This window comes from Notamacropus eugenii, chromosome 1 (genome assembly GCF_028372415.1).
Source record: "Notamacropus eugenii isolate mMacEug1 chromosome 1, mMacEug1.pri_v2, whole genome shotgun sequence".
Taxonomy (NCBI): Eukaryota; Metazoa; Chordata; class Mammalia; order Diprotodontia; family Macropodidae; genus Notamacropus; species Notamacropus eugenii.
Window position 1 is genome coordinate 538,156,489 of NC_092872.1, and position 13,844 is coordinate 538,170,332.

Below are 13,844 nucleotides of genomic sequence, written 5' to 3' on the forward strand. Positions count from 1 at the left end.
TCATTATTTAAGGATATGATCCCATCTTATTCAATTCACCATGCTCTCTGTCTCTCACTGTGTGTGTGTGTGTGTGTGTGTGTGTGTGTGTGTGTGTGTGTGTGTGTGTGTAATCCCACCAACTACCCAGATACTGAAAAAAGTTTCAAGAGTTACAAATATTGTCTTTCCCTGTAGGAATGTAAACTGTTCAACTTTAATAAGTCCCTTATGATTTCTCTTTGCTGTTTACCTTTTCATGCTTCTCTTCATTCTTCTGTTTGAAAGTCAAATTTTTCTATTCAGTTGAGGTCTTTTCATCAAGAATGTTTGAAAGTCCTCTATTTCATTGAAAGATCATTTTTTCCCCTGAAGTATTATACTCAGTTTTGCTGGGTAGGTGATTCTTGGTTGTAGTCCTGGTCCTTTGACTCCTGGAATATCCTATTCCATGCCCTTAGATCCCTTAATGTAGAAGCTGCTAGATCTTGTGTTATCCTGATTGTATTTCCACAATACTTGAATTGTCTTTCTAGCTGCTTGCAATATTTTCTCCTTGACCAGGGAACTCTGGAATTTGACCACAACATTCCTAGGAGTTTATCTTTTTGGATCTCTTTCAGGAGGTGATTGGTGGATTCTTTCAGTACTTATTTTGCCCTCTGTTTCTAGAATCTCCGGGCAGTTTTCCTTGATAATTTCATATAAAATGATGTCTAGGCTCTTTTTTTGATCAAGGGTTTCAGATAGTCCCATAATTTTTAAATTGTCAATCCTGGTTCTATTTTCCAAGTCAGTTGTTTTTCCAATGAGATATTTCACATTATCTTTCACTTTTTCATTCTTTTGGTTTTGTTTTGTGATTTCTTGGTTTCTCATAGTCATTGGCCTCCATCTGTTCCATTCTAATTTTCTTTTTTTTTTTCTTGACTTATCTTTTTTTTTAATTTTTTTTATTTTGTAATGTTTAACAATCACTGCCATACAATTGAGATTTTATCCCCCCCCACCTACCTCCCACTACCCCCCTCCCTCCCCACGACTGCATACAATTCTGTATAGATTCTACATATACTTTCCTATTGAGTATATTTTCACTATAGACATGCTATGTAGTCAGACTAAGATAAATGAAAGAAATCGTATAACAAATCGGAACATGATACACAAACACATACACATACACAAACATGATCTGCTACAATATGTGAGTGACTTCCATATTTCTCTCTCTGAGTGTGGCAGGCATTTTGCCTTGAGATCCTCCATTGGGATTTTTTTTTTTTTTTTTGGTAAGAAGTTCTTGTGTTATTACAAAAATCTAAGTCTACCAGAAAAAACTCTCACACACTGTGGTTGTTGCTGTGCATAAAGTTCTCCTGGTTCTGCTCCTTTCACTCAGCATCAGGTCATATAAGTCCTTCCCAGCCTCTCTGAAGTCTTCTTGTTCATCATTTCTTATGGCACAATAGTACTCCATTACATTCATATACCATAATTTATTCAGCCATTCCCCAATTGATGGACATCCCCTTGACTTCCAGTTTTTGGCAACTACATAGAGTCCTGCTATAAATATTTTTGTACATGTGGGACCCTTTCCCATTTTTATGATCTCTTGGGGATATAGTCCTAGTAGCGATATTGCTGGGTCAAAGGGTATGCACATTTTTGTAGCCCTTTGGGCATAGTTCTAAATTGCTCTCCAGAATGGTTGGATGCGCTCGCAGCTCCACCAACAATGAATTAGTGTTCCAACTTTCCCACATCCTCTCCAGCATTTATCATTTTCTTGTTCTGTCATGTTTGCCAATCTTATAGGTGTGATGTGGTACCTCAGAGTTGTTTTGATTTGCATCTCTCTAACCAATAGTGATTTAGAGCATTTTTTCATATGATTATAGATAGCTTTAATTTCTTCCTCTGAAAATTGCCTGTTCATATCCTTTGACCATTTATCAATTGGGGAATGACTTGTATGATTATACATTTGGATCAGTTCTCTATATATTCTAGAAATGAGGCCTTTATCCCCGAGCTTAGCTGTAAAAATTCTTTCCCAATTTACTACATCCCTCCGGATTTTGGTTGCATTGGGTTTGGTTGTGCAAAAACTTCTCAGTTTAATGTAATCAAAGTTATCCATTTTGCATTTCATAATGCATTCTATCTCTCCTTTAGTAAAGAATTCTTCCCTTCTCCATAGATCTGATAAATACACTATTCCTTGCTTCTCCAGTTTATTCATGGTATCAGTCTTTATACCTAAATCATGTACCCATTTGGACTTTATTCTTGTGTACGGTGTCAGGTATGGGTCTCTGCCTAATTTCTGCCACACTGTTATCCAGTTTTCCCAGCAATTTTTGTCAAACAATGAGTTCTTATCCCAGAAGCTGGGGTCCTTGGGTTTATCAAACAGAAGGTTGCTATATTCCTTGCCTACTGCATCTTGAGTGCCAAGTCTATTCCACTTGTCTACCTCTCTGTTTGGTAGCCAGTACCAAGTGGTTTTGATAATTGCTGCTTTATAGTACAGTTTGAGGTCTGGTAGCGCTAGGCCACCTTCCCAAGCATTTCTTTTCATTAGTCCCTTTGATATTCTGGACCTTTTGTTTTTCCAAATGAATTTTGATATTATTTTATCCAGCTCTAGAAAGTAATTGTCTGATAGTTTAATTGGTATGGCACTAAATAAGTATATTCATTTAGGTAGAATTGTCATATTTATTATATTAGCCCGGCCTACCCATGAGCAACTAATGTTTTTCCACTTACTTAAATCTGACTTTATTTGTGCAAAAAGTGTCTTGTAATTGTGTTCATATAGTCCCTGGGTTTGTTTTGGCAGGTAGACTCCTAAGTATTTTATACTGTCTACCCTAACTTTAAATGGGATTTCTCTTTCTATCTCTTGCTGTTGGACTTTGTTGCTAATATATAGGAATGCAGAAAATTTGTGTGGGTTTATTTTGTACCCTGCAACTTTGCCAAAGTTGCTTATTAATTCTAGTAATTTTTTACTTGAATCTCTGGGATTCTCTAGGTAAATCATCATATCATCTGCAAAGAGTGATAACTTAGTTTCTTCTTTGGCTATTTTATTCCTTGGATATCTTTATCTTGTCTAATTGCTACAGCTAACATTTCTAGTACCATATTAAATAATAGTGGTGATAATGGACAACCTTGTTTCACCCCTGATCTTATTGGGAATGCATCTAGCTTATCCCCATTGCATATAATGCTTGCTGAAGGTTTTAGATAGATACTGCTTATTATTTTATGGAAAGTTCCCTTTATTCCTACGTTCTCCAATGTTTTTAGTAGGAATGGATGTTGTCTTTTGTCAAAAGCTTTTTCTGCATCTATTGAGATAATCATGTGGTTTTTGTTAGCTTTGTTGTTGATGTGATCGATAATGCTAATAGTTTTCCTAATATTGAACCAGCCCTGTAGTCCTGGTATGAATCCTACCTGATCATAATGTATTAGTGTCATAATAAGATACTGTATTCGTTTTGCTAGAATCTTATTTAAAATTTTTGCATCTATATTCATTAGGGAAATTGCTCTATAATTTTCTTTCTCTGTTTTGTCTCTTCCTGGTTTGGGTATCAAAACCATATTTGTATCATAGAAAGAATTTGGGAGGACTCCTTCTTCCCCAATTTTCAAGAATAGTGTATGTAGTATTGGAATTAACTGTTCTTTAAATGTTTGATAGAATTCATTTGTGAATCCATCTGGCCCTGGAGATTTTTTCCTAGGGAGTACATTGATGGCTTGTTCAATTTCTTTTTCTGAGATAGGGTTGTTTAAGTATTCAACTTCCTCTTCTGTTAGTCTGGGCAATTTGTATTTTTTAAAATATTCATCCATCTCGTTTAGATTATCGAATTTGTGGGCATAAAGTTGGGCAAAGTAGTTTCTAATTATTGTTTTAATTTCCTCCTCATTGGAGGTGAGTTCACCCCTTTCATTTTTAATATTAGTAATTTGGTTTTCTTCTTTCTTTTTTTAAATCAGATTGACCAAAGGTTTATCAATTTTATTAGTTTTTTCATAAAACCAACTATTGGTTTTATTTATTAATTCAATAGTTTTCTTAATTTCAATTTTATTAATCTCTCCTTTGGTTTTCAGTATTTCTAATTTGGTATTTACTTGGGGATTTTCAATTTGTTCTTTTTCTAGCTTTTTCAACTGCAAGCCTAAGTCATTGATCTCCTCTTTCTTTATTTTATTTATATAAGCATTCAGAGATATAAAACTTCCCCTAATAACTGCTTTTGCAGTATCCCATAAGTTTTGGTGTGTTTTCTCACTATTGTCATTCTCTCGAATGAAATTGTTGATTGTTTCTATGATTTCTTCTTTAACCCAAACCTTCTTTAGAATTAGATTATTTAGTTTCCAATTGATTTTTGGTTTCTCTTTCCATGGCCTTTTATTACATGTAATTTTTAATGCATTATGATCTGAAAAGGATGCATTGATTATCTCTACCTTTCTGCACTGGATTGTGAGATTTTTATGTCCTAGCACATGGTCAATTTTTGTAAATGTTCCATGTACCGCTGAGAAAAAAGTATATTCCTTTCTATTCCCATTTAATTTTCTCCAAAGATCTACCATATCTACCTTATCCAGAGTTTTATTTACCTCCTTAACCTCTTTCTTGTTTATTTTGAGGTTGGATTTATCGAGTTCAGAGAGGGGGAGGTTGAGGTCCCCCACTAGTATAGTTTTGCTATCAATTTCTTCCTTCAACTCCCCCAACCTCTCCTCTAAGAATCTGGATGCTATACCACTTGGAGCATACATGTTTAGTAATGATATTGCTTCATTGTCTATGGTGCCTTTTAGCAGGATATAGTTTCCATCCTTATCCCTTTTGATTAGATCTATTTCTGCTTTTGCTTTGTCTGAGATTAGGATTGCTACTCCTGCCTTTCTTACATGAGCTGAAGCACAATATATTCTGCTCCATCCTTTGACCTTTATCCTATGTGTATTCCCCCGTTTCAAATGTGTTTCTTGTAAGCAGCATATTGTTGGATTATGGCTTTTAATCCATTCTGCTATCCGTCTCCGTTTTATGGGAGAGTTCATTCCATTCACATTCACAGTTATGATTACAATCTGTGTATTTCCCTCCAACCTCTTTCCCACCATTTGTGCTTTTAGCTCTCCCATCTCCCTTCCCCTCCTCAATAGTATTCACTTTTCTCCCCCTCCTCCTGCAGCCTTCCCCTCCTTCTTTTGACCCCCCTCCCTTTTAGTCCCCTTTACTCTTATTGCTTCTTTCCTCCCTTTTAGCCACCCTCCCCTTTCTTCCCCCTTCCCCTCCTACTACTTATAGAGCTAGTTAGGCTTCTCTACTTAAGATTATTGTTCCCTCCTTTGAACAAATCAGATGAGAGTACCTCTCAAACAATGCTCATCTCCCTCCCCTCCATCCCTCTACTATAGTTTTGTACTTCTTCCTGTGATATAATTTGCCATTTTCTGCTTCCCCCTTTCCACACCTCCTATTACATTCCCTTCTCATACTTAAATCATATTTTTGACATGACATCATTTACTTTATGCCCGTTCCCTCTACATATATCCCTTTTATCATAATAGCTGCACAGTTCTCAAGATTAACAGGTATCATCTTCCCTTATAGGGAGGTAAACAGTTTGCCCTAATTGAGTAGCAAGTTTTTGTTTTTGTTTTTTCCCCTCTGTTTACCTTTTTATGATTCTCTGGAGACCTGCATTTGAAGATCAAATTGTCTATTGAGTTCTGGTGTTTTGGTCAGGAAGCTCTGGAAATCCCTTATTTCCTTGAATGACTTTCTCCTTGCCTGAAATGTTATGCTGAACTTTGCTGGGTAGTTGATCCTTGGTTGAAGTCCCAACTCCTTTGCCTTACGGAATATTGGGTTCCAATTCTTTTGATCTTTTAATGTAGAAGCTGCAAGGTCCTGTGTGATCCTGACTGTGTGTCCTTGATATTTGAATTGTTTCTTTCTGGCTGCTTGTAGTATTTTCTCCTTCACTTGATAGCTCTGGAATTTGGCAACTATATTTCTTGGGGTTTTGAGTTTGGGATCCCTTTCGGGAGGGGAACGGTGGATTCTTTCGATGACTATTTTGCCCTCTGAGTCTAGTACTTCTGGACAGTTTTCCTTGATGATTTCCTGGAAGATATTGTCCAGACTCTTTTCTTCATCATGGGTTTCTGGCAGGCCAATAATTCTTAGATTTTCTCTCCTGGATCTATTTTCCAGGTCAGTTGTTTTTCCAATTAAATATTTTACATTTTCTTCTATCTTTTCATTCTTTAGATTTTGTTTGACTGATTCTTGTTGCCTCATTGAGTCATTAGTTTCTACTTGCCCAATTCTAATCTTTATTGTAGTGTTTTCTTCAGTTAGCTTTTCCATCTCCTTTTCCATCTGACCAGTTTTTCCCTTTAAGGAGCTATTTTCTCCATTTAATTTTTGTACTTCTTTTTCCATTCGACCAATTTTCCCAGTTAGGTTTTGGGTTTCCTTTTCCATCTGATCAATTTTCCCAATTAGGTTTTGGGTTTCCTTTTCCATTTGATTAGCTCTTCCTTTTAGGGAATTATTCTCTCCAGTTAATTTTTGAACTTCCTTTTCCATTTCTTCAATTTTCTTTTTCTGGGTGATCTTCTCATCAGTGAATTCTTTTTTTATAGTTTTAAAATCATTGGCCAGTTTTTCTTTTATATCCTTCTTCAGACGTTCCAGGTAATCTAGTTGTGCTTGCGAGAAATTCATAGTCCCATCTGAGGTTTCAGATGGAAGTACAGTCTCAGCTCTAACCTCTTTGGTGTTTGTGTTTTGGTCCTTATCCCCATAGAAAGATTCTATGGTTTTTTCACTTTTCGTCTGCTTTTTCCGATTCATGATGTTGGCTGAGTGTTGTAGCTTTTGGTTCTTTCAGTCAGAAGGTACAGATCTTTAATTTGAGCTGATGTGTGTCTAGGCTTAAAGCAGGCTTTTGTTTTTTGTTTCCCAGATCAACCCTGGGGTTAGCTTGTTAGGTGTGTGGAGGGGTGGTCTGGTCTCAGGCTATCTCCTCAGCTGACTTGAGGCAAAGGCAAGGTCAGGGGATGGTGATCCCAGCTTCCCTATTGTCTTCCCTTTTCCCCTGGAGGGCTGGGGCACGCCTAGATGCTAATGCGTGTTCCCGCCCCTCCTTGGGCTCGTCTCCCGGCTCTGAGGCTTGTCTGGGTCTCAGTGCGAATTTTCTCTGCCCTGGGTCGTCTGTCCCTCCAGCCGTCTCAGGCACCGTAGGAAGAATCCCCCTTTGCCACCTTTCCAGCCTCTGGTGTTATGAGACCACCCGCCCCCTTCTGCTGTTCCCACTGATCCAGGATTAATCTGGGGAAGAATTTTATGGTTCCCTCATGGTCATCAGGGGGGAGGAGAGAGCACTTACTGATCACTCTGCCATCCCAGTTCCTGGAAGTTCAAGTAGTGACCCACCGAAGTCCGTCTTCAGGCTGAAGATTTCAAGGGCTGCTGCGCTGATGTCTGGCACTCAGCGGCTCTCACCGGCTAGGCCTGGCTTATCTCCTGCTCCGCTGGTCTCGCCCTCCACTCTCGGGCTCCTCTGGTCCCCTCCACCCTGCCGCGCCGACCGCGCTGCGCTGTGCGCCGGGGTCTTACCCCCGCGGAACAGATCCCTCCCGTGGACCCTCCGGTCCAGCCTGGGCTCCGAATCCGTCAAAGTCCGTCACCCACTGGATTCTACACCTCCAAAGTCTGGTCAGACTCTCCCCCCAGAGATATCCAGAGGAGTTTTTCCAGGAGCTTGGGTGAGTCGTTGCTTTCACTCCGCCATCTTGGCTCCACCCCCCTCCATTCTAATTTTCAAAGAACTATTTTCTTCAGTGAACTTTTGAACCTCCTTTTGCATTTGGCTAATTCTGCTTTTTAAAGCATTCTTCTCCTCACTGGCCTTTTGAACCTCTTTTGCCAATTGAGTTAGCCTATTTTTCAAGGTGTTATTTTCTTCAGTATTTTTTGGGGTCTCTTTTAGCAAGGTGTTGACCAGCTTTTCATGTTTTTATTTCATCTCTCTCATTTCTCTTCCCAGTTTTTCCTCCACCTCTCTAACTTGATTTTCAAAATCCTTTTTGAGCTCTTCCATGGCCTGAGCCCATGGTATATTTATTTTGGATGTGTGGGTTACAGAAGCCTTGACTTTTATGCCTTTCCCTGATGGTAAGCATTGCTCTTCCTCATCTGAAAGGATGAGAGAAAATATCTCTTCACCAAGAAAGTAACCTTCTACAGTCTTATTTTTTTTTCCTTTTTTGGGCATTTTCCTAACCAGTTACTTGACTTTTGAGTCCTTTGTCAAGAGTAGGGTATATTCTGGGAATCTGTAAGATCTTAGTTCCTCCAAGGTGCCACAATCAAGCATGCACTGGTGTGGCTGCAGAGAGGAATTTTTGTGCCCAGAATCTTAGCAGAGTTTCCTCTCCACAGCCACCTGGCCTCCAATTCCACCAAGTCAGCAATGGGGCTGATTTTCAGATAAGCTGGATGGGCAGGGCCATCATTCAGTGTGAGATAAAGACCAGTTCCCCCAGGGCCTCCACACAGAGCAGAGTCAAGAATTAGCTCCTCAGTGCCCCCAGGGTTTTTATGTTCCAGCCACGGATCCAGCTGCTGTGCCTACGATGTGGCCTTTGCAGAGGCTGCCTAAGGCTGGAGCTATGGCAAGGCCCTTCTCCCATCCCAGCCAGCTGGAAAAACTCAGTCACTGACCTTTGGTGCCTGTGGGTGAGGAATCTGAAAACCTGCTGCTACTGACACTGGGGATTCCATGACTAGAGATTCTGCCCCCAAGGGCTGTGCATCATGGCCAAGGCTGGGCTTGGCTCCGCTCCATGTCTGGTGGAACAGACATTTCCCATGGGCCTTTCAGGTAACCCTGGGCTGGAAATCTCTTCCACTCTATTGTTCTCCACTTCTACTCCTCCAAAATTTGTTGAGAGTCTATCTCTACAGGTATTTTATGGCCTGGGTGGGGAGAACCTCTGTATGTGTGTCTTTCTACTCCGCTATCTTGACTCCACCCCTCTAGAATGAGTTTCAAGATTCTAATCCATTGGTTGGTAGGTAAGAGGAGGATCAATTCAATGGTTAATTGTTTAAACGGAACGAGAGGAGAAACCATGTAATTCTAACAGTATATACAAAACAATTACAATTCAGAAAAGAAAATCGCTTCAACATTTCAGTCATACCCTAGTTTAAATAGCCAGTCATATTCTGAGAGAGTGAATTCAGAGCACCTTTACAACCTTCTAATGTGGTCCAAGATCAAAGCAATTTCATCTCTCGTTGTACTAAAACCACAAACTGCAATTTGTACACATGGTCTTTCTCTTCCCTAAGAGATCTATGTTTGGAGAATTCCAAGTTTGGAAATTCTGTCCAACAATCTAGCAGTTAAATAGCATATAGAAGAGGAAATGCCATGCAAGGCAAGATTTGAACGCAGGTTTCCCTAACGGAAGGTGTAAAACTCTTCCCACTATTCGACAACTGCATTTGGACAAAGCATGCATTTAATAATAAGTGCCCATCACTTGTCCTGTACTGAAAAACTTTTTCATTTTCTTTAGATCTAACAGAGTGTGTGAGTTTCTGTCACAGGCTTTGGGAACTGAAATTTGGGAATTTGGCAAAACAGTTATGTTGTGATGAGGCTTTGGAATAGAGGCTTAGTGGGGGATAAGCCAGAAAACAATGTTATTCTTTTCAATTCAACTAATATTTTATCTACCTATCACATGGCAGGTACCATGTGTTAGGCATATTAAGACAAAGAAGAAACTGTTCTTTCCCTCAACAACCTTACATTCTATTTAGCATACACACACTCACAGAAAACTAAATACAAAGTATGCTTAAAGTTTTTGAAAAAAAAATGATAGCAACAGAATGTTATCAACTGGGAACTGTTTAGGAACTAACCCTAGAGCCATTCTCTAAAAATATGTGGATATGCAGAGGCAGACGTGAGAAGGGGCTAAACCCTATACATGAAGAAATACCTAATATGGATCTGACAAAATATTCATGATGACAATGTACATATTACCAACATAAATTGTCCCTTTTGACTGTGAAGTTTGGTCCAAACACAGCATATCTTCTCTTTGTCAAGAGAAAAGTCATAACAAACAATCAAGACAAAATCATTTATAAAGGATTTTCTGAAGAAATTCACAACTTTAACTAAATAAAACAAAGTAGTGAGAAAGAATCCTACTTAAGACTACTTATTAGCTATGTGGTAGTGGGCACTTAATTGAATTCACTATTATTCAATTAATATTTATGAAGTTGGATTATATATCAGTATTATGCAAGGTACTGGGTTTATAAATACAAAAATAATAAAAATAATCTCTTCCTTTAAGAAGGTAATGTGATTTATATATAGATAAATAAATGCAAAATATCTAAAAACAATGGGGAGACAGGTAGACGGAGGTACCTAACAACACAAAACTTCTCTAGACCTTAACTCATTCATCTTTGAAATCGGAATGATAATATCTACATTATCTCATGGGACAATGGTCAGGACAAAATAATTTAGCTAAATTGCTTCACAAACTTTAAAGTATCGTATAAATGTCAATTGTTGTTGCTATATTGTGATTCCAAGTATTCTTGATCCTTTTAACCTTCAAGGATTCCATTGAATTTCGCTTCTTCTTCTGGAATTAAATTCTTTCTTCCTTACTAATAAATTTCACACACACACACACACACACACACACACACACATATATATGTATTGCTTTTATACTCTTCTTCAGGATATCTAGTCTTGATCATTAATTTTCAAATGAATAGAGAGATAATCTGTTACTTCATCAGCCATTCAGATTCATTTATGTAAAATGGAAAATTTCAGTATTTATCTAATCCTACTCTTCATTTCCCATAGTTTATCCCTTTCATTAGTACATATCACCATGATACCATCAATCTCAATTAAGCCTAGTGACTAAACAAATCACGCTCATCTTAACATCTTTGTCTTTGGAAAGGTCAGGGAGCTGTCAATGTACTATGAAAGCTTCCCAGGAACATGGAAACCTTCCCCAGTCTGTTTGTGTAAAAACTAACAATGAAGTTAATGTTATAAAAGGGCAAATTTACATACATTCAATATTTTGATCTTTGGTTAATGCATCAGTATTTCTCCCAACTTCCCCAAAGAGACAATAGTGGCCCACCCTTCCTGAAAACTTCTAAAAATTAATCAAAAGACAGTATTCCAACTATTGGGAAGTATTAAAAGTGTATACTGAATTCCATGTATTCTAAGCACAGTTTTCAAACTCAATAGCAACAATATTATGAACTCCAAAGGATGAATACTGATAATATGGAAGGGTTATCATTATTTTGGGCAAATTTCTTTCCAAAGGCAGCATCCAATACAAATACCAAGCAACAGACTGTTATATGTGAAACAATGTGGTGCTGTGGAAAGACTACACAGCTGGGAGTCATATATCTTAAGTCTGAATCTCAGTTCTGCCACTTATATGGCAAGATCATAACCTTCCCTGCACATCTATTTCTTCACATGTAAAACCAGGAGTTTAAACCAGATAATTTCTTAAGTTTCTCCCAAGTCTAGATCTACGAAAACATGACATGTATTAAAATTAGTATAACTGATTATACCCTTCAGACATGCCAATAAGATAAAAAAAGTGTGAAAAAAATATTCACAATGGGAATTGTGTATGGATTGCTCCTTTTTTCACTGCCCCCAAATTATATCAAAGGCAAAGCTCACCTTCTTTTAGATAATTCTTTAACAAAAAAATTTTTAAGGGTTCACTATGTGCCATGTACCATTTTAGATTTTGATGTTACAGAGAGAAATTAGGACAGTCCTTTTTTTTTCAGAGAACTTACATTCCATCAAAAGAAACCAGTACACAAATAAGTAAATGTATACAAGGTTAATAAAAGTAATTTCATTGTTCAGGATGACATCCTAGTCAGTTTTATTTGTGGAATAGCAGAGTGATTTCCTCCTACAAAAATCTCTCCCCCTAAACCGTATCTATGGATCAATATTTATAACAGTGCTTTTTATAGTAGCAAAGAGTTGAAAACAAAGTTCATGTCCATTATGACTGAAAAAAGTATAAAATATTATCTTAATGGAATATCATTATTCCATAAGAAACACAGTAAGTAGGTCTCAGGAAACTTAGAAGCACTTCCATAAACCTAAAAATTTTACAGAATGATTATGATTTGAAGGTAAACATGGAAAGACATCAAAAGTCATGCAACAGGTGGACACTAAGGCATGTTTTCTACTCAGTGGAAAGATTGGTATCTATATTGAAGTATATGAATCCTTACTGAAGTATATGAAGTATACATTGTCATAAGCAACTGATTCCCTGATTGTTTTGTTTAGTTAATTTTCTTTATTGGAAGAAAGGATGCTTTCCGAAGAGGTGGGACAGTAATTAGGGAATTACAGTGATATTTTTAAGAAAATGAAGAAAATTTGATATTTTTAAAAATCTCCCTAATCAGTTGGTTAATGGAATACTTCATCCAACATCACACAATTTGTAGGAGACCTGATATTTGAACCTAAGTGCTCAAACTCTGAGGGCCATGTTCTTTCTACTACATAATGTTGCCTATTTTTAGGCAAATTATCCTGACCATCGTTTCTTCATCTGTTCACAAAACAAGAGTGGAAAACTACCCTGAATGGCTTCAAAGTCTCTTGTGTATTCTAAAATTCCACAATTCTTTGAGGGTAGATTTGTTGCTTATAAGGACTAAATTTCAGATGAAGAAGCAGGTACATCAGAATTGAAGGGATCTGACCTAAGGCACATCTGATCTGATCATATATAAAAAGAGACAGGCACTTTTGGATTTAGATTAGCAGTAGGTACAGTGCTTGGGGAGCTTGCCCAAGAAGAGAAGACTTAAAAAATACAGTTATAGACATCTCACAATAGCAAGAGAGAGTAGCAGATGTGGGAGACAGTTTTACCCACTTCACAGTTTTGCCTGAGGCTTGCTCTGACAACAACACTTTTCCTCTCAGATATATCTGACTCAGCATCAAAAAGCAGATGTTCCATATAGGAAGTGAGTTCACCTCTTGATCTTTCAAAAAAGCATACCACCATCAGCAGGATGGTTAATTCACACTATAAATCTCAGAAATTATATATGTATATTTGTATGTGTATTTGTGTGTGTATGTGTGTGTATGCGTGTGTGTGTGTGTGTGTGTGTGTGTGTGTGTGTGTGTGTAAAATCAGGTGGTAATTGGGCAATGATTTTGATACTGACTACTATATTCTATCTGGTTTGTTGCTACAGAAGGCAACACCATTGTCCTAGCCCTTGTAGGTCTCTTACTGTTGTTCACAAATCCTTACCTCGTATCTAATCTGTTGATATTGCCTTTGTGGTTGAGTTGTTTCAGTCTTGACCTACTCTCCATGACCCCATGTAGGGTTTTCTTGGCAGAGATACTGGATTGGTTTGCTATTTCCTTCTCCAGCTAATTATAAATGAGGAAATTGAGACTAAAAAGGTTAAGTCACTTCCCCAGTGTCATATAACTAACAAGTGTCTAAGGTCAGAGTTGAACTAAGAAAGATGAGTCTTCTGAACTTCAGACTGAACACTCTATCAGATGTTGCTTAGCTGTCTAGATTTTACTTTTTCAACATACCTTCTTCCCTTCTCTGACCCTGCCACCACTGTGGTGCAGGCCTTCATCATCTCAAGCCTAAACTATTGCAATGGC